The sequence below is a fragment of the Phaseolus vulgaris genome, chromosome 8 (genome assembly GCF_051622355.1).
Source record: "Phaseolus vulgaris cultivar YP4 chromosome 8, ASM5162235v1, whole genome shotgun sequence".
NCBI classification, from domain to species: Eukaryota; Viridiplantae; Streptophyta; class Magnoliopsida; order Fabales; family Fabaceae; genus Phaseolus; species Phaseolus vulgaris.
In genome coordinates this window covers 13,229,093-13,252,369 of record NC_143505.1, presented here as the reverse complement: position 1 = coordinate 13,252,369, position 23,277 = coordinate 13,229,093, and the positions used below count along the sequence as shown (strand labels likewise).

Below are 23,277 nucleotides of genomic sequence, written 5' to 3'. Positions count from 1 at the left end.
AAAATGGGGAAGAGCAAAGTGGGGAGGGGACCCTACAGACAGGGACACTGAGGGTGACAGAAGCTGCTGATGGTTCTACTGCACTTTGGAGCGCGTGGGAAAAGGAATTTCGACTTTCTAATGACATTAACAGTAACAGTAACAGAGACAAGTTCTGTTATAGTTGAATCTTCTCCTCGGGATTCTCTCCTCATTGCAAACACTCATTATTGCACATTGCCCAACCACACAAAACTCGGTAATGTTTTTTTTTTTTTTCTGAAGGAAAAAACTCAGTGGTCATAACCTACATACAAACAACAAATATGAAAACAATGAAGCTATAAAAAATTAGAGAGAACAAATTATATACCAATATTTTATATTATTATTCGATCTTAAACACTTTTATAATAAATTTATTAGTTTTTATTACAATTTTTAAAAAAATTATGTTAAATTCTATTTCTCATTAGTTAATATTATAAAGTTTCCGTTAAATTTTAGTTTTTGTTTTGTAAATATAAGTTTAAACATTTTTTATTTCTCAAATTTAAATTAAGTTAATTTTATCTCAATGAAAGTTTGAAAACAATATTCAACAAAAAAAATTCTCTTACAACAATAATACAAAATTGAAGTACGTTAGCGTGTAACAATTTGTAATTGCTTGTTTGTAATTGAGTCATATCAGCAAAATGCATACACACAATTAAAAATATTAATTTTAAATATAAAAAATTAAAAGTAAACTTACTCCATATTTAAAGACCAAAAAGTATTTAAACTTCGAAATATTACTGCTTCACTCTTATATCTTTACATCATTTAGACTTCTTTTTATATCTCATAATGATTGATGTTTCACATTTTTAAAGTCTAGTTTAATATTGTTTTAATAGATTTATTCTTATTTAATATTACTACTAATGGCCACTGTAAGATCATCTCATTAAGTTTATTTATTAGTGATATCTTATTTATTTTATTCTATTCATTATTTTAATATTATTTTTTATTCTTTGTTATTATATTAAAAAAAGATAAATATTAATAAAACGTTTACGAATCTCTCTTTATTGTGTGGCTTTGTAGTTTTTCACCTTATCCCACTAATGGATAGATTTAGCACAATTTCTCAATAAATACTCAAATTAAAATAAAAAACAGAATTAGTTATTTTATTAAATAAAAGGCCTACATATGTAAAATCTAAACCAAACACGGTATATTTAGTTGAGACAAAAGAAATAAAAAAAATTAAAAATAAATAAAAAAAGAAAAATAGATTAAGAAATAAAGTATAATATCGATTCCTTGAGTTTGGAAAAATAAAAAAGATATAGTCAAAATAAATAAATAAAATTAATGAATTTTAATGTATTTCTCTATATCCAACAAAATTATATTGAAATTGATATAATTTGGAAATGGAATACTTAGATATTAAGACAATTTTTTTACATGAAATAGAAATCGTTCAAATACAACAGTTCGATGAGTTTAAAGAAATCTTTGTATGGTTTGGAATAGAGTTCAAGATGGTGTCATAAGAGATTTGATGATTTCATAAAGGAGACAAGATTTGAAATGAGCAATTATGATAATTGTGTTTACATCTTGAAAAGAGAAGAAATATTTGTGTTGTTCATGCTCTTATGTGTAGTTGATATCCTTAGAGTCATCCAATATAAAAATGAAATAAGTAGCTCAAAGAAAAATTAAGCTTAGAGTTTGAGATGAAGAATCCTGGTCCCGAGAGGGGAATAGATATGGACATGTATAGAAGGATCAAACGATTGTGGTATTGTGTCTATCTTAGTAGGGATACTTGAGAAACATGGTGTAGAGGTTTAGGATGCATGAATCTAAATTTGTGGCACACCTTTGATACATCACACTAAGCTCTCAATTACCCAAGCTCCTAGTTCAGAGGAAGGTAGGAGGGAGATAAAAACTATTCCACGTGTTAAGGGACTAGGGAGCATCATGTATGGGATGATGTGAAACAAACTGAATCTGACGAATGTTAGTATTGTTAGCATGTTCATAGTAGATCATATATATGGGCTCACTGGAGACTTTGAAGTAGGTGTTGAGATATTTGAATGGAATAGTATTGTCTAGTATAGTGTATATATGGTCTACCCATTGCAGAAGTGTTATAAAGGAGTTTGTGGATGCAGACTATATAGGGAATGTTGATACCAAAAATATGTTTTTACATTGTTTGGAACTGCAATTTGTTGGAAAGTTAGTCTACAATTAGTGATGGCTTTATCTACTATCCAAACAAAATATATCACACTCACAGAAGGGGTGAAGGAGACACTATGGTTAAAGGGGATGTAGGACTTGTGAATATTCATTGTGATACTCAAAATGTCATACATGTAATTAATTATCACATTTACCCCAAGAGGGCCAAATACATAAACATTAGACTACACTTTGTGATAAACGTTGTTGAGTCTGGGTGGTTAGAAAGGAGAAAATAGTCTCAAAGGAGAATTTTGCAGATGTGTTTACAAAGTTCTTGCTAAGATTGAGATTCAAGTGTCTTGGGAAATTAATTTTTTGTTTGAGGATAAAGGAAAGTGATGTGAAAGCTCTTCCATTATGAGTCAAGAATTGTGATTATTGGTTCTAAATCATAATTGTTTGATAAAGAGCACAATGCTTTAAATCATCCTCATAATTTGCTTCTATTTCTATTTATCTTGGAAGTACAACTTACTCCACACACATATTTACCATATAGGATTTCAACTTCAATATTTCCTTCACATCAATCCTCTCAGCATGACCCTCATCCTCAACATGCAAAAGTGATTATCACACTCATCCTCTTCACTCTCATTATCATAATCAACAATAAAATAAATTATATTAATATTATTAATATTTATTAATATTATTCATATTATTAATATTATATTCATATTATTAATATTGCAATCATATTATTAATATTATATTCATATTATTAATATTAATATTGTTAATAATAATAAGTATAATAAAAATCATAATCATACTAAAGCATTTGCTTGGTGTAGTGGTTAAATTTTCTTTGAGCTATCTGAAGGAACCTGCCTTCCCGCTCCATTGTGCCAAAAGTTACATACGAATATAATCCGTATTTAATTACATACGGAAAAAATCCGTATGTAATGTTGATTTTACATACGGATTTTGATCGTATGTAATATTTTGTATGTAATTCGCGTTTTTCTTGTAGTGAATAGCGTAATCGTCACCACTACAATGCACAAAATCACTCTCCAAATCTCACAATTAGTCCTTCAAGAACAATCCCTAATTCATTCTTATTCAATGTTTAGGAAACACTCAAAAATTTCACCTTAGCACATGCTTACAAATGATGTGTTCCAAATGAAATTATAAAGTTGTGCCAAATCAAATTCCATGTGTACCACTTTGAGAAATAAAAAAGTACATTTAAAAAAAGTTGAGATTACATTCAAGATTTTAAATACTCAGCGACAAAATTGAATTTAACCTCATGGGATGAAATATTAATTAAGCCTTTTTGTTTGAATTCAAAGATTAAAAACACATTTTTAAAATATTTGAGAAATCAAAATGTACTTTTTTAAAATTTCAAAACCAAAACAGAATTTGCTTCTAATTTAGGGCTACCAATATGATTTAATTACTTTTAAATTATGAAAAATTATAGATTATTAATTTTAACTTTTTAAATGAAGATATAGTGAGAAATATAAACTTCACCCAACTATTACATCATATTTTTTTAAAATACATTGATTTCTTGTAAAATAGTATTGACAAATTTTATAATGATTTTTTTCTTTTTTTGAAGCTTTAATGTTATGATTGTTATCGCTGGAATCATTATTTTAAACTAAAACTACTCAAATATTATTTAATATTATTTATATCAAGGAATATATTATATAAATATATTATTTTACATATTCAGAGTGACTCATTAGATATATTTATTTATAAAAGTTTTTTAACTAATTTTTATTTCAGAATAAAAAATAGAAAAAAAATCCTTTTATCTCCCATAATTTCTAAACATCTCTGTGCATCCTGCCTAAACCCCCAACATATATATGAGTAGTTAATTAACCCTTTTACCATATTTTTTAAATGATGAATTCCATAGTTAATTTATTGACTTTGTTTATCCTACTTTAATATAATGGGTTAAAGAGTTGACTTGCCACCCTTTATTTTTTAAACAATTGACTTTCATCAAATAGACCTTATTGGATTTATAGACCTTGAAATTTTCTGATACCGTTTTAGTTTTATAAGAATCAGATTACAATGTTTGACTCAAGCTTCGCCACGGCGTAAGATAGTAAGTTACAAAATCATCTAAAAACTGTTTATTCATGTTCATCACATTAACATGCCATCCATTCTCCTTCGATTATTCCTCTCTAGAAAGATATTCCTAAACATAGTAGAAGTTTTTAACATTATTTCAATATAAAATTATTATATAAAAAATAGTTATATAGCGAAGTAATGAAAAGGACAAGTTTTCTTATACCAACCATTTTCTGTTTTAAAAAAATACTTTAATATTGAATAATGATTTAAAGTGAGATCTGAGTGTTTAAGGTAAATCGTTTCACTAATAAATTATTATTTGTTTAATAATATATCACTACAATAAAATAATTGAATAAAAACTATTATTTTGACAAAAAATAATTAGTAACTATATTAACTAAATTAGATATTGTTTTAGAGACTAAAAAATTATTGGTAGCTAAAGTAGTTTCTATTATTAATGAAATTTCTAAATTAGTTTCTAAATTGATATTTAATTAACTATCAAGGTTTTAGCTATCAATTGGTATAATGCCTTCTTTTTCATCCAAATAAAATAGCAAGAAAAAAATTGTAATGATGAAGGAGACGAGTGTGAGGGAAAAAGATCAATGTGAATAAAGGATATGTGTGTGAATGAATGAGATGAGTGTGAGTGAAGAAGATGAGACTGAGAGAAGGAGATGAGTGTGAGAGAAGGAGATGAGTGTGAGAGAAGGAGACGAGAAAGTGAGAGAGAAAAATTCTAAAGAGGAGATTTATCATCTTTAAATCCGAGTCTTTGGATTAAAAACAATTTTATGGTTTTTATTCCTTTTCACGAAGGCTAAAAAATTTATAACATGTAAATTAGCATCAACTTAGCGAACACTAACTTTAATAAATATTAAAGATATCAAATATTAAAGATATCAAATATTAAATATAATAAATATTAAAGATATCAAATGTTAAAGATATCATCTATTAGGCTCACCCTATTCGACATCAAGTTACATAAATAAAAATAATGCCAACTTAGTTATAGTTGACATTGTTCTGATTAATTTGTCTCAAAAAAATGGATATCGAATCCACAAGGAATAGTTCTATTAATATATGTGTAGCATTCACTAGATATTAGAATGTGTGCAATAAATTGATTCAGGGTATATGAGTATTGTTTAAATGAAATTTGCTTGTAATTTAAATAAAAACAGAGTTATGAAAAATTTTAGGATTGAAGTTGATCTTTCTCACTCCTTTTTATTTCAGTAAATAAAAACATACAACATTCTTACTTAATTGATATTGATGCAACAAAAAGAGTCATTCATATTGATTCACATATGAAATTATTAAGATCATCTCCTAAACATTGATTCCTCAACTATTTAGCAAAAGTTCTTATCATTAAGAAAAGATGTTAGAAAGCATTTGATATATAATAATTTTTTCCTAGGATTAAAACAAATCAAGTATTCTCATTTAAGTCACATCATCAAAAATACTTCACAGTCAATTTCAAAGATCTAAAAGACTAAAAATTCAAGCTTTAAGCATAAAATGAAAATAACAATATCAAAATAAGAGCGTAATTTTATAGATGATAAATAGCACATCAATACATACAAGTTTGAAACGATTACATTCAATCTCAAAGGAAAGGAATTAGCCATTCATTGTAGTCATTACATCATGCTCTAAAAGATGATTGAAAGCAAAAGAAGAAGATCCAAAGCGTTACTCCGTAACGGCGGTCTCCTAGGGTTTTCTCTCTACCTTACGTCCTTATTTAACTTAATTGGGCTTGGGCTAAGTGACATCTCTATTCATAATATATCTCTTTGCTTCATCTCTCCTTAAATTCCTAAAAATAACACAAAATCGGGAATAAATAATTCTATTAATATCATAACTCAAAAATATATTATTAAATTCTAAATTTTCAAATTAGGGTGGAGTCATAGCTTAATGAAAAATTCAAATCAATAAATGTATAACCTTTTTCATGAAATTTCACTGAATAATGACACTCATCAATGATTCAAGAGAGAGGAGAGAAACATCCCAAGTACACGCATGGATACAAGTGGGGTATTACATACATCAATATGTTTTACTGATGAGATTCAATTGAATTGGATTAACACATGTTTGATACCCTGTGTTAAAATTGAAGGGTGATAATGTTTAGATAGTATTAAGAAGTGGACTTTAAGCCTAACTCAACCCCATAAAACTGATTCATAGGGTTGAGGTTTGCACCCACTTATATACAATGAAATGTCCTTATCTCTAGTCGATGTGGGATCTCCAACACACCCCCCTCACGCCGAGAGTGATAGATAGAAGCTCGTGCGTGGGACAACTTATTATGGGTGGTCCGATAGCGGCCCGATAGCGGGTGGCACGATAGGCCCAACAAATACTTGCTAGGATAGGCTCGAAATGGCTCTGATACCATATTACGAAGTGGACTTTAAGCCTAACTCAACCCCATAAAACCGGCTCTTCATACCCACAAGCCGATTCTCAACCATGTCAATTCTGCCAATTCCATGCTTTCCAACAATCTCATTAAGCTCAGCAAGTAATGAGCAAGTAATGATGCTGGTGAAAGCCTCTTCCCATTGACTGAAACAGGAAGCCCCGATTCTAGCCCAATTGTCACATATTCTGCTTGATCAGGAGCATCCTCAGGGTCTACAGACATCATGTACATGTCCTTCTTGGGCTCATTAGCTGGGTCTTCCAAAATATCTCCCTCATGGCTAAGGTGCCAGAGATTCTTATCCCTGCTATATATGGATTTCTGTCACAGGAACAGGTACGTTATGCTTTTTAGCATACTCGATAGCATCTTCTCTCCTTGTAATATCCCATTCCCTCCATGGAGCCACGACGTTTAGCTTGGGGTTTAGAGCAAAGAAAGTGAGCTCAAATCGAACCTGGTCATTTCCTTTCCCTGTACACCCATAGGAAACAGCATCAGCTAATATAGTAATATAGTTATAAGCCACTAATATTGTAAGACCTAATAATGTTTCAATATATTTTAAAAACTGGTGATTATAAAAAAAATAAGACATTTATTTTTTAGTTCATTTTAAAATTTTAATTTTCTAAATCCTTTTTTTTTCTCTACATTTTCTCTATTGCAAGTGAGTTTTTGACAATAGATTCCATACCAAATTAAGCTATGTGGAGCTAGTGAGGTGTTGATGATTTTGGATCGATCAGAGGTTAGTTTTGGTAAGTAATATCAACCATATATAAGTTTTTTTTATCTTTCATTCTCCTTTTCTTGAATGGATGGTCGATAGAGAATGTTGTCAGTATATGGTTGATCTTGTGAGGGTTTAGCTAAATTGATTGGAGTCTTAGGAAGAATTATCCAACATTGATTTTTTAAAGCTTTCTCCAATCCATTTAAAGAAAAATAATATCTCACATTTTACAATATGATAGTTGTTGGTTGTATGTAATGCATGAAGGTTGATACTATGTAAAATATATGCATGTTACAAGATTTATGGAGTTGTTGTGATGATATATTTATGGATACAAGTCTTAGATTAACTCCTTGATGAACTAAGGAAGGTAAAAATCCATGTACAATTGGAAATCTTTTGTTAGAGTTGTTTGAGTTTGCTATGGGTTAGTTGTTGCTCAAGCAAGGTTCAATATGCAATCATTGTACTCATTGTCTTATGTTGTTTAGACGATATGTTGGTCACTTAATTTACTTACTATATAACTTAAGAAATGGCTTACAACTTGAGCAAGAAAGATGTCAAGACTATTTTCTCTCATTTGGAAAGATATCACCTCAAGCGTTGGAAAGGATGCTCAAGCGATATGTCTTATGCCTTGAGCATTGTGTTGGACGCTTAAGTGTAGCTAAGGCAATACATATGTGTCCTAAATGTATGTCAATACTTGACATGTGATTTGGGCACTCAAGCTTTGAGTTGGGCACTTAAGTTGCCAAAAGAGGTGTAAGAGTTCTCTGGAACTTGTTGGATTTATTCCAACAAATTAAATTTCGCTTAAGAGACCAACACATAAGTGATAAGGTGGTTGATGGAGAAGGGAGGGCCTTAGGAGGGTGATGCTTTTGGGTTGCATTTCACTCAAGCGATAGATGTATCGCTCAAGCGAAAATGGGAGTTATCTTGATTATATTAATGAGGTTGTCGAATGATAGGAACTTGCTCAAGGATGATTTGTTGTCATGGTAATGATGATATGTCATGATAGAATGTTTTATATATGTTATATGTCTTCCTACATTTTATATTGATGGTAAAATATATGAAAGAAGAGATTTATTGTTTGGTAGCAAATGTTGTCACATCCTAACATTAGAAACTTTGGTTTGATCTTATTTGGATTAGGTGTTAGCCTCTAATAGAATGTGTTTATTGTGGTTTAGAATCTTTCCAAAAAGATCTTATGTTTAAACATGATTTTTTTATTGACAAGTGAATAAAATAAATTAAGAAATAAATTTATGAAATACTCCAACTTATATATACAAAAAGAAACAAAATGACTCCAAACCTAATCACATTCAACACAACAACATAACAAAAAAAAAAGCCTATATCTGTTATGCAAACTATCTGTTATGCAAACTATCTGTTATGCAAACTATGTAGAAAAGACTTAGAAACTAAAAAGTCTATGTAATAGTCCAAAAACACCTAATAATGTGGGTAAATATGAGTTTATTCATGATATATATATATATATATATATATATATATATATATATATATATATATATATATAACCGCTCCTTTCTTTCGATATAGGAAGCTTTTCTGCCAACTTTCACACGCACAAAATAGCTTGTTGTTGTAAGTTCATAAAAAAATGGCAGTTCGATTCTATAGAATAATGGCAAAGTATGGACTTACTTTTAATTCAAATTATTAAAAGTAAAAGGATTAAGTCATGAAATAGAAAGAACACATGGAACTATTAATAAATTAGAGCCGCTTTCAAGTACGAAAGTGATTTAATTAAATACATATAATACGTATTTCAAGTGACATAAGAAGAAGAACAAGTTCCATACTATGACATGTGATGAGAAATATTTATTATATATATTTACAAATCATAACATAAAATAATAGATAATAACAAACTTAACTTGGAATAATGGGGTTGACTTTCATAATTTAATATAGGTCGCTGAGTATGTAGCTATCATATATTTTGGCACGTAACATGATCAAACTTTATATATTGCATGTCGTAAATAATAATGATTACCGTTTAAATTGTATTTTAATTATAACAAGTTTGGACTATGGAATTATGTAAACTCGGACCATCGAGTTAAGAGGAGGTCGCAAAATCTTATTTATGATTAGTCATGAAATATAGAATTCACTTTTACAAGCTTGAATATGATCACGAATTTAAAATAAAAGTCTGATTATTTTAAAATTGGATTTTCGAATTTTGAAAATGTGTGTGCTACAATATAAAACAATATCGATAATATATATTCACCTACGATATTAACTGTTGATCGAACAGACACTTTTGAAAACTAACTTTTATTATTGTTGGAATCGATTTGAGATCCAACAACAAATATCAGTTAATTAGATATTTTGTAAGCTCAAAAGTTTATAAATATAGTTTCATGTAATATTTAATTTAAGTTAATATTTTTCTTACTTAATTACTCACACATTTTTAAGTTCTCCTACTCATTTGGATATCGGTAAAATTTTTACAAATAGACCACTACTCAATCTTCATACTCAAAATTTGGTAATCTTTCACCAAAAAATAATAGCTCAAATAAGTCAAACATAGACAATTCTAACTCCTCAAATAAGAACACACGTCAACCAATGTCTTTCAATTATTTTATTACAACTTATATTTGTAATAAGTTGTAAAATGATAGTTATAAAATAATTTTTTGATATTTTATAAATAAATCCCCGTATTTGATTTACATTTCACAAAACTTTTTATTTGTGAAAATAATTAATATATAAACAAAATAATATACTAAATTATCGAGTCTAATTAATTTTATACTTACAATAAAACACAAAACTATAAATATGTTTGTTACACAAAATGAATTTTCAAATAGAGAGGTGAAACAATTGACCTTCTTATAAAATATAGTTGCATAGGATTTTATTTAATTTAAATTGGTATTTTTGTATATCCAATGCAAACAACTCTCACGTACACGCTTCACTTCCTTTTTTTTTCTTTTAAAATCGTGTAATAAATTTTTAACTTATTAAATTTACATCCTCATGAATGTTTACTAATGTTACATTAATTTGTTACTTACACAAAACATTACTCCAATAAATTACCATAAATAAATTAACAAAATACGTTTATAAATCAAAACTTTCACATGTAAAAATATTATTTAACACATTAAGGAACACCAAGGTAACTTTCCTTACTTTGAGTGGTGTATGGATCCCATGATATGTATGAGCTATATAAAAAAAATGATAACTTTTATGGTCCTACCCTAGATTAGGGCAGGGTTTGGTGTATGTTGCAGGTGGTGACTAAAAAGTGAGGAGAATCTGCAGTATGGAGGAACTGAAGAAGTAGCAGCACACGTTTGGAGTTCAAAACTTTAATCTTTGGGATAGAAACACATCTCTACTTTCCAATATCTAATATCTTTACTTTCCTCTCATTAGTAATTAATATGGTTGTCTTATATTTGTATATTTATGTTAGTTCTTTGCCTATTGGTTGGAAAGGTATTGTGGTTAGGTATGCAGGGTTGTAGGCTTAGTGGTGTAGAGTGCGGAAGATAAGCACGATGCTGCAGGGAGAATGTATACATGAGGTGCACCAAGAAGGGAGGTAATTGCTAGGCTAGTAGATCAAGATGTAAAAAGTGGGTGGAGGTAAGAATTGTGCATAAGGTTTCTATGTCAAATCTTGTGCAATGGATTAGTTACAATCTAAGCTTACTGACAAGGTTCTGGTTTAGTATGAAAAAATAAGCTATGTAGCAAACTTCGAAATAAGAGTAATATGGTGCAATTTCTGGTTTCATTGGTGTTTCTATAATTTATGATTCAATTTTGGAACTACAAATAGAGGAGAACACCACTTGTAAGGGGTTTGAGTTAATAGGTTTTGCTTTGGTTTTTAGTATTGTCAATCCTGTTTTGAGTATAGTATGACTCTACCCTTAATGCATGTTGGAAGCTTCGTAATACTGATTTTGTATAAGGATTGGGGTATTCCTGAAATACCCCTCTTTATTAATTTCATTCTTAGCCGCGATAAAATAAATTTGAGAAGGGAGGTGGATTTATAATTAATACTAAGCATATAAATATGATAACATTTGTTTTTATGTAATATATGATTATAGTTGTTTTTAATAACTATTATATGATTTTTATATTACAAAATAGTAGTTTCAATAAATACTTTATATTTATCTTTCTTCTATTTCTTCTATTTTTTCTTTCTTTTTTTCCTTCCTTTTTCTTGGTTTTCTTTATATTTTTGTTTTGCTTTTGTAATTGTCATTGTGACTTCTATTGTCATTGTCATGGGTATCTATTGCAATTGCATAATCACTTATTGTTTTCACCATTCACTAGTGCAAAGTTGAGTTTCACGTCAGTCCATTTACATTGGACCAAAACATAAATGATGATAAAAAATGTGTGGTGATACTTATGTAATTAAGGTTAACTTGTTTACATCATAATCTTTATATAGTTTAAATTCAAAATTTAAGTTAGATGTTTGGTCATCCGCCGACACAAAACTTGTTTTAAACCCTTTGCACTACTTTTTCTTCTTCACTTTTTCCTCACAAAAACAACATTTTCCTTTACTTTCTCCAACGTCGACTACAAGTGCAACAAGTTGGAGGCTCCATTAGTAACCCAAAGAATAATTTTGTTCATGCTCTATGACTAATTTTCCATACTAGATGTTTCTTTCTAGCTGGATTAAGTTTATGTTCTTCATTGAGGTTAGTGGTTTAAACCTCATTTTTCTTTTAAATTGATATCATGGTTGTTTTTGGATCTCAATCCCAACAATGCATGAATTTCTCCCTTAAATTGTTGTTGCTTACTCTTGATATTGAAATCGTGTTATGTTATTTAGATTTATAAATTTGAAATTTTTAATATTGAAATTAATTGTTAAAATTAATTTATTAGCATAGTTTAATGTTTATTAGATGTTTAAAATTGAAATTTAAAACTTAGGAATGGAAGAAATGACAAGGACTAATTATTTTAGTCCCTAGTAGTAACTTAATTATTAAATCACTAGTTTGATTATAATTTTAGAGATTAAATTACAAGTAATTTATATGATATATTTTAGGAAAGTTTATATTGATTGTAGAAGTAAGATGTATTGTAATATGTTTGAGTGATATTGTATCATTTTGTTGTACTAATTTTATTTATATTAAGTATTATTTATGTAGGCGTTGAGCGAACTTAGTTCCCGTTTGAGATTTAGTGCAAATGGTTAAACACTAATAATTTGTATTAAATCTTGAATTGTTCAATTGGACAGTTTGGAAAAATTATTTTTCATAATTTGTTAATACATTCATATTGTAAGTTTATGTTTAAATTTGATAAAATTTTGGTTTAAACCATTTTTTGTTGTTCTCCCAGTGCATATTTGACTCTAGTGATTTATCACTACTTTCATTTTGTTTACTTTGGAGACCAATGTGAAATGCTACAAATATTTTTATCAAATTTATGATAATAAATTTTGTTTGTATGTGCTAGCACCGTCAATTAGAAAAGAGAGAATTTCATATTGCATGGTTGATGATGATATAGTTTGTAACATATATAGTAATGGAGTAAAGTTGGATGAATGCACATCAAGTTAGTGAAGTGTATGAAGTTGGAGTTGATAAGTTCTTGGAGTTTGCTTGCCAAAATGGAAAACCTATCAATACGTCATGATTTGGGAGAAAATATGTGATAATTTTTTCTTCTTCAATATAGTGAAGAGTTATACAATATGGAATTGGCACGAAGAAATATTAAACAATCTTACTGTGTCAGGAACAATAGAAAATTATGAATAAGAGATAAACAATCATTTAGATGACATAATAAGTGGTGTGGGTGAGAAGATTTTGGAAGAGCTCATGTGAATGATTCTTTAAAGTCCGATTTAGAGCAAAAATTGTATCAAAGATGCACTAACTTTACAGGAATATCAAAAACTAATTGTTCAGTTTAAAAGTAAGGAATGGATGGATTGATAGAAGTTTCACTGAATTGTTGGAGTTATTGAAGGAAATGTTTCCAAAACAAAACATGTTACCTAATCGCAAATATGAGGTGAAGAAGATACTATGTATGGGGATTTTGGAGTACAAAACAATACATGCAAGACCTAATTATTGTGTATTGTACAAAGATGAGTTTGTTGCATTTAAGGTATTTCCCACATGTGGGTTATCACGGTTTAAAAACAAACTAGAAGGAAGTAGTGGTGAGGAAGAAATAGAGGCTCCCTTTGCTAAGGTGTTGTTGTACTTGCCAATAATACCTAGGTTTAAATTATTGTTTGTCAATAAAGAGGATACAAAGAACCTCACATGACTTGAAAATGGAAGAAAATGTGACAATCTTCTTCGACATACAGTTGATTCCCCACAATGGAAGAAGATTGATGAAATATTTCCAGAATTTAGTGCAAAGTCAAGAAACTTGAAACTTGGACAATGATCAACAAGTATATGAGAAGGTAAAAAAAAACATTAACATTGTGTTCAAAAAGACACAAAAGAATACCACTGAGAAGAACATTTGGAAGATATGAACAATATTATTTAATCCTTTATATTGGTGCAATGTAAATGTTATGCATTGTATATATATGATGCGTATTGAATATATGTTTACGAAAGTGTAATTGGGACATTTCTCAACATAAAAGGAAAGACAAGATGAAGTTAAAGCAAAACAAGATTGGCACGGGTATACATTCTGAGTTACATCCACAATCACTTGGAAAACACATTTCCTTGCTTTCAGCTTGTCATAATCTTTCTAAAAAAGAAAAACAAAGATTTTGTCGGTGTTTACGCGGTATGAAAGTGCCATAAGGGTGCTTTTCAAATGTTAAGACCCTTATGTTTATTCAACAAATGAAGTTAGTTGGTTTAAAGTCTCATGATTGTCATCTATTGATGCAACAACTTTTATTAATGGTTATTCATGACATCTTACCTACTTTTGTTAGAGGTGCTATAACACGATTATGTTTGTTCTTCAATTCCATTTGCAAGAAAGTAATAAACCCTCAAATGTAAGATGAGTTGGAAAAGGAAGTAATTATAATCTTGTGTCAAATGTAAATGTACTTTGCGTTTCCATTTTTTGATATCACGGTGCATTTGATAGTTATTTTGGTAAGGGAGATTTGATTGTGGGGCTCGGTTTATCTGAGATTGATGTATCTTTTTAGAGATACATGAAGATGTTAAAAGAATATGCAAAAATTAATATGAACTAGAAGCTTTAATTGTTGAGAGGTACATTATTGAGACTTGCTCATGAGCTTAATAATGATGTCATTACATATGGTGGGTATGACATTAACAAGTTATGTTTCTATTCCAAGATAGAAGATGACAAAAGAAGAGTTCAAAATGGTAGGGTTATCATTCAAGTGAGGTAGTGCACTTTACTAGTTCTAAAGTAAAAAAATCCATCACAAGATCTATAAGTTACTTTGGATTCATACATGAAATGTGGGGAATTGATTATGTAACATATAGAGTGTCAATGTTCAAGTGAAATGGGTAGATAACAATATGGGTGTGAGGACGAACGATTACGAGTTTAATTTGGTGGATCTAAACAAGGTGGGTTATACAAATGAACCATTTATTATGGCACATAAGTAAGAAAATTATTTTATGTCAACAATCCATCTAATGACAAGTGGTCAGTGGTCGTAAAGGGAAGAAGCATGCATGGAACTCACGAATCTCTAGATATGAGACATCATTTTTTTCATCAAGAGCACTTCATGTCGATGTGGACAACAAATTGGATGACATGCATGCTATTAGGAGTGATCATGATGAAGGGATATAAGGTGATCATGTAGTTCAGGTAAGTCGTTAGACCCAAATGCTACTAAGTTTAGCTACTATTTGGGACTGATAGCTCAATGAATGTGTCTATTATCATTCCATCATAGGATGAGGTTGAGGAGACATAGAAAACCTCATGTGGTTGGATATCAAGTATTAGACCATTTTCTTTGAACACTTTATTAGTTAATTTTGTTATTATCTAACATTCTCAATTGATTAGTGTTTTATGTGTTTTTTTATAACAAAATTTTGACATTCCAAAAATTGAGGTAGTTAACAAAAAGGTCTTATCAACCATTGCCACCAGGTTTCAAGAGTCTTTTTACATTGAAGTACGTGTTCGAAAAGCACAAAGATGACAATCCTTGTGGCAAGTATAAGATAGTTAAGGAAGATTGCATACAATTTCGTGTTAGTCAATAGGATGCATCTTCGTAGGTTAGTCTTTTATAATTTTTATACATACACAAATTTGTATGTACAATTTTTTGTTGTCTCGTATTTTTATTTTCATTGCGGGTGATAGTTGTTGTTTTGCTGACAAATTAAGAGGATTCCAACGTAGACCTGTCTAACGCTAGAAAGATGATAGTATAGATGTGGTTAGATGACCTCAAGTCGTCTCCCAACGAATACAGTAGTGAAATTAGTAAATCAGTGTTTAGAATCTATCTTGAAAATTAGCAATAACAATAAAGATAAAAAGGGGCTAAGATTGTTGTGCAGAAAATATAAAAGAAATTAAAATAGCAAATAAAAAGCAGTTGATCCCAAGTTCTTCCACCGTTGAATTATTCACATGCTCTTTAAAGGTTATTCATTTCTCAATCCTCCAATAGAGTTAAACCAAATTGAACATGCTCTAATCTAATTCAACTGAAACTCACCAGTAAAGCATCTGTCTACTCGTTTAATCAATACCCACTTTGTTCCATGTGTATACTCTATGGGAATACTTATTTCCTCTCTCTTGAATCACACACCCAATAAATTAATTAGAACAATGCTGAATCATGTGTTCAAGTACAACCTCTCACAAAAACCAACACTACAAGAAAAAATGGTTTTAGCCTACCTTCGCACACCTCCGTTACTCTTTAGGAGGCATCCGCCCCAGATAAACTACCCACCTCGCAGTGTCCCCCCCCCCCCCCCCCCCCCCCCCCCGATTTTCGGTGCGGCGGTTAGGCATCCTTAGACGAAAGAGTGGTCTTTCAGGATTGGTCGTTCTGTGTCATCACCTCCCACCTATCCTACACATTCAATCAAGGTTGTCACTGCGAAGCTATAGTTAAGGTGCACGGGGTCTTACCGCCATAGGTTTCATAACCTCCGTAAAATAAAAACCCAAGTACCCACCAATTAATATTGCAAAGAAAGGGCATCAACCAGGATTTGAACCCAAGTCCTTCCAGTAATCAGGGAAGAGTTAACCACTAGACCAGAGAAGTTCTTTGGTCATATTATCATTTTTATTAAAATTATTATTATTAACATAATTTATACATATTAATATTATATTAACATTATTATACATATTAATATTATATTAACATTATTATACATATTAATATTATATTAACATTATTATACATATTAATATTATATTAACATTATTATACATATTAATATTATATTAACATTATTATACATATTAATATTATATTAACATTATTATACATATTAATATTATATTAACATTATTATACATATTAATATTATATTAACATTATTATTAATATTAATATTATATTAACTTATTATTAATATTATTATTATAATTAATATTATATTAACATTATTATTATTATAATTAATATTATATTAAAATTATTATTAATATTATTATTATAATTAATATTATATTCATATTATTAATATTATTAATATTTATTAATATTATTCATATTATTAATATTATTATAAATATTATTAATATTGTTATTATAAATATTATTATTATTATAAATATTATTATTATTATAAATATTATTATTATTATAAATATTATTATTATTATAAATATTATTATTATTATAAATATTATTATTATTATAAATATTATTATTATTATAAATATTATTATTAATATTATTATTAATATTATTATAATGAATAGTTTCCAGTGTCTGATTCTTCAAAATTTGATACTGCAAATGTAACCAAAAAATAAATTATGATGATGTATATATGTGATAAGTTAATGTCACTTCACACACAACTTATTTTTACTTATTGAAACTCATAAAAACAATCTTTAAGAATTGAATAATAATTTCAATTAATGAAGTGCCTTCTAACTTCAATTAAGGAATCAACCTCTAAGACCTAAGTTCAAAGCATATTTAAATATGTATACCAGTTTAGGCTAAACTCACTAAAAAATTTAATTATATCTATTTATTAAGAATTGAGAAAATATAAAATATTTTATTGATGTTTTATAATAAACTTTTGACACTTAAAAAAAATTAAAAAACTCTATTATTTTGATGAGATTTTAGAATAAATATTTAGAATTTAACGAAGGTTTTAAAATAAACCTTTGGAAATTAACGAAGGTTAAAAAAATCTTTGTTATTTTATGGAAGTTTTAAAATAAACCTTTGTAAATTAACAAAGGTTAAAAAAACCTTCGTTATTTTGTGGAGGTTTTAAAATAAACCTTTGGAAATTAACGAAGGTTAAAAAAACCTTCGTTATTTTGCGAAGGTTTTAAAATAAACCTTTGGAAATTAATAAAGGTTAAAAAAACCTCTGTTATTTTACTGAGGTTTTAGAATAAACCTTTGGAATTTAGCTAAGGTTAAAAAACCTCCGTTATTTTGTTGAGGTTTTAGAAAAAACCTCCATTAATTAAATCAATTCCTAAGGTTATATTAACCTCCACTAAATAACCTCTATTAAAACTTTTTTTTCTTGTAGTGCAATTTTCCAGGAGATTAGAATATTAAAACAACTGTTGTAGAGAATTAAAAAGCGAAACTTTTATTGACCAAAACTTGAGAACTCAATGGGGAATTACAAAGGAAACAACCAAAAAGGTTTAGCCTTCCATGTGAAGGCAAAATAAAAGAATTACGAAGAAGAAAAGAAACTAAGAAAACCCTATGAAGCTCTCCATTTCTCCTTGATGCTTGTGTTCCTTTTCTGCTCCAAGGATCTTGGGAAAATATTGTAGTTTAGATTTTGTTATCAGTTTCCATTTTTTCATAATTCTTGTGTTTTACAGAAGATTTGTTTCCAATTTTATTTTTTAGATATTATAAATTTTATTTTCTCCTTCTTCTCAGAATTTTTTTTTTAATTCAAGAAGTAACTTGGATTTTCGCATGTTTGGCCCATTCACAAAGGTAGATGCTTCCTTTAGACCATTTACTCTAAAAACACAAAATTAACAAAAATAATAATTAAGGCCCAAATAAAATCAATTATATGAATATTAATTAAAACAATGAATTTATTTATTATTAGAGTCCAATAATCCATGATTAAAGCTATTGAGTGTGAATAAATATATGTTCATCAGTGGAAAAAAAATAGGTGGCCAAAAGCATTGTTTATACTTAAGTATTGTTCACATGTTGCATGATTACTTAGTGAAGTAGGAAAAACATGGCTTATTTGTTCCCTATGGTCGAAATGATATTAGGATGACGATCATAGGAAGACAAGAGCATCCAATATGTGTGCGCAGTTGTGGTGGTTCGTGGGAACTCTGAGATTATTTCGGTCTACCACCACAGAGAACCGTTGACTTTTGTAGTCAGGATGCCTTGCAGAGGATCGACATGCATTTTGAAGAGAAACTAAATAAAATTCAACAATCCTTGCAACAAGAGTTTGATGAAAAGTTATAGTCCCTTAATTCTCATTAGTTGACACAAGGAACACCTACATTTCTTGAGGTTATTCGAGTGAGCACGAAAGAGAGTTATGTTGCTAATGTGAATCTCTCAGGGGGATCATACTGACATGTACCAAACAAGTGTTATTTATATGTTGAAGATGATCTCCCGCTTCTAGTCACACTTGGACGACAAATAGAAGGAGGGTTAACCATCCATGTTTTCCCTTTATAGTCTAACTAGACATGTGTGGTGGCTGATAAAGCTTAAGATACTATTGCTAAGTGCCTCTTCCCAACATAGAGGTCTAATTCGTAGGGGAGGCTTTAGGCACATTTTTTACTTGGCCTACACATTTGACCAAGCAAATCTCAACATATTTTTTGTTTACTTATTATTGTTATAGTGTATATTAACGTTGAACTAACATTTTTCCTTCATTTAGGATCATTATCGTCGTGGTAAGTAGGTTAAGGAAGTACATGTTAGTGATGGTGATGACATGGTATAAGTCGAAGATGATACAATATCTTAACTTTCAACCATATTACTCAAGTTGACGAGGAAACCATTATAGCTTCATTGGGACAAAAATATATTTAGCATCAATAATATTGTTTTTCCTTTGTACATGTCCTTACCAGACACATTAGAGGTTCTTGGGGGAACCTCCATGTTAAACATTTTAGTGATACAACTATGAGTCATGTAAGTCATAATGTTGTCTCTGTTCTCCATATTATAACTATTACATTTAACTTATAATTCATTATGTTAGATACATGGAAAAATTAAGTGTGGAGCAAGACAAATAAAAAAATATATGAATTTCTTGAGCCTCAATCCATTAAAAAATCTAGGAACATAAAGGTCAAGATCCAGTATTACGTATGCAAACATGGATAAGTAACTCCTAGAGACGTATTTACTTGGCTCCATATATGAAAGGTTAGTATTCTAACCTACATTTTTTTAAATTGTGGTAATTATATAACTAAATTTTTTCATTCACTGTAAGTCCCACTAACAGTTGATTACAATTATTCTTAAGTATTACATGGTGTAGTTTTGTTCGCTCTAAAGAAAACCAAGCCAGGAAATGAAAACCTTATTACAAGGGTAATATTTTACTTTTTTCATTTTTCATTACATTGCAAGTATAAGTTTATTTGAACTAACATATGTCTTTGTTTTAATTTTGAGTTATGACTGACACAAATGTTTTAAGTTGAAACATCAAAACAAGGTACTATAGTTCATCTACCCTAAGGTTAAGAATCTTTTAATACAATAAAATTATTTTATATTCAAGATATATGAAAATAATTTTTGTCAAGTATTTCTCAATTTAGTGTAATAGGAAAGCAAATTCATTTGAATGTGGCTACTATGTGATTTACTATATGAGAGCCATTATTTAGGTAGTTATCATTAACTCCTGGATATAGGTAAGATACCTAAACATAAGATGCTTTTTATTTACCTTTATGATTATGGCATAATTATGTGGGTGAAATATTTCAAGTCTTTATCTGATGTCCCAAGATGACATCCAAAAGTTGATAGAACAATCAGCTATTTTCTTTCTCCAGTATAGATAATATAGTTTTATTTTATTGTTTATAATTTTTTTAGGTTAGATTAGATGATTTTCTACTATTTTTTAGTTGAAATATTTATTTATTGTTATTGAAATTTTCAGCACTTCGGATTTTGGTTTGAAGTCAAAACCAATATTATTCTTAAATAAAGAACATCCAAAATTTACGTTGAACAATGCACTATCTGACATAAATTTATGTTGAATTGTGCCAAACTTGACATAAATTTATGTCGAACCATGCATTATCTGATGTAAATTTACATTGAACTATGCAAAACCTGACATAAATTTACGCCAAACAATGTATGGTTCGACGTAAATTGTCAATGTTAACTTTTTTTATTATTATAAATTTATGTGTACAAATCCAACGTAAAAACTTTTTTACGTTGAAGATTTAATTCGACGTAAATTTACATCATTCTAATGCATGTCAAACTATTATTATATATATAAAAAAAACTTTCAATAAGACTCATAAAATGTCTCTTTTGTATTAGTAATTATTGTGTCGTTACTCTTCAAAATCCATTGATTGTGTCGTCGGTGTATCTTGATTTGTGTTTTGTCACCACAAATGTCTAAGTGAACTATTATAGTTTCTCTTATACTGCTTACCATTTTTCCTTTCATATTTTTTTCTTTTAATTTTGTTTGCATTAAAAAATTGTAATTTATTTAGTTTTGAAATATATTTTAATTATATTTATATTGTTTGTAATGATTATGTTGTTGAACACATTATAGTTTTGAAAATTTGTATCATCAACGTTATGTACCCTACAATAACACATAAATTTAGTTATAACAGTATGTAATTTTTTTTTTATCGGTAAGAAAAAATAAATAAATGTGGCTCACTTAAGGGGTGGTCCAATCCTTATAAACAACACCAACCAGAAACACCCTAACACACAAGGTTACCACAAAAGCTAGCTCCCCTCAAAGACACCAAAACACATCCAACCAACCTAAACCCTTCATAAGTTTTTAATCCAATGCATAGAAACCAAGGATTCTAGGCACCAATCCGAGAAGGATAAGCTCACAAAAGACAACTTTGATGTGATCCAAGACCAAATCTTTAATTGTGCCAAGGAGAAAATTTCAGAATGGTCAATCACTCCACCTTTAAAAATGTAATTATTCCTATGCCTCCAAATCTCGCTTACCAACGCAATCCATATATTTCCCATGATGAGATTGAAAGACATAGACACGTCGAGTAAAATAAACTGTAAAAAGTGGGAGACAAGCGTAATCAAGTCTACTGAGCTCACTCCTAACCATGCATAACAAATATTCCAAACTACTCAGGTCACTCTGCACCCGAAAAACAGATGACTTGTGGACTTCTCATGAACCCCACATAAGCAACACAAGTTGCTCTCGACTACAACCCCACACCTCTCCAAATTGACCTTAGAGGGAATCTTATTTTCAATCACCCTTTAGGTTGTGACATGGGCTGAACGCAAAGCCTTAATCTTTCAGAAGAAGTTCTACAACCGCGAATTTCCCCCCTCTACCTTTCCTCTCAAAATACCGTAGGCAGACTTGACTAAAAAAACTCCAGACTCGCTTTCCTTCCAAACCCATATATCCTCTGACTCCGAAGCAGGATTTGAACCAAGTACCACCTCAAGGAGTTGCCAAACTTGGGTCTCCTCCCAAACAAAAATACCCCTTCTCCAATTAAGCCTCCAATCCCAGACGTTATTTTCCCAGACCCCACAATCAGATAGGGACACATCTTTGTTTGCATCCAAGGAGAAAAACCTCGAAAACCTACATTTCAAGGCGTCAAAGCCCTCCCAATTATCTTCCCAAAAAGAATACTTCTCCCATTCCCTATCTTCCATTTAAAGCAGTCTTCAAACTTCTCTATCCACTCTTCTGCCTTCTAGATTTCCTTCAAACCACTACACCACAGAGAGACTTTGTTGTTAGAGACTCTCTGCTCATTCAGACTTATCCGACCTCCACACTTAGACACAATGATCTCCTTCCACAACCCACCATTGTCCAAACTCAAACTCCAGATCCATTTTCCATCAAGGCCACATTGAAGAGCCTAATATTGATAATGCCAAGATCGCCTGCTTCTTGAGACTCGCAAACCTTATCCCAAACAACCCAGGCAATCTTCCTTCCTTCAGACCCCCATCCCCAAAGAAAATTCCTCTGCAAGCTTATTATCTTCTTCATCACACTAGACGACATCCTGAACAAAGAAAAGAAAAATAGAGGGATGGACGACAAAACAGACTTTATCAAGCAAATCCTCCTATCCATCGAGACAAGTTTATCCTTCCATATGCCTAATATGATCTTGATTCTATCAACCACTTCATACCCTAATATGACACCCCCTACGAGAAACCCCAAATATTTGAAGG

General features: G+C 29.8%; 1 pseudogene; it reads right to left on the bottom strand.

The window, feature by feature from the left end:
• Positions 1 to 6,761: 6,761 nt before the first annotated feature.
• Positions 6,762 to 22,740, bottom strand: LOC150025435 (argininosuccinate synthase, chloroplastic pseudogene; annotated as a pseudogene).
• Between the last annotated feature and the right edge of the window lie 537 nt (positions 22,741 to 23,277).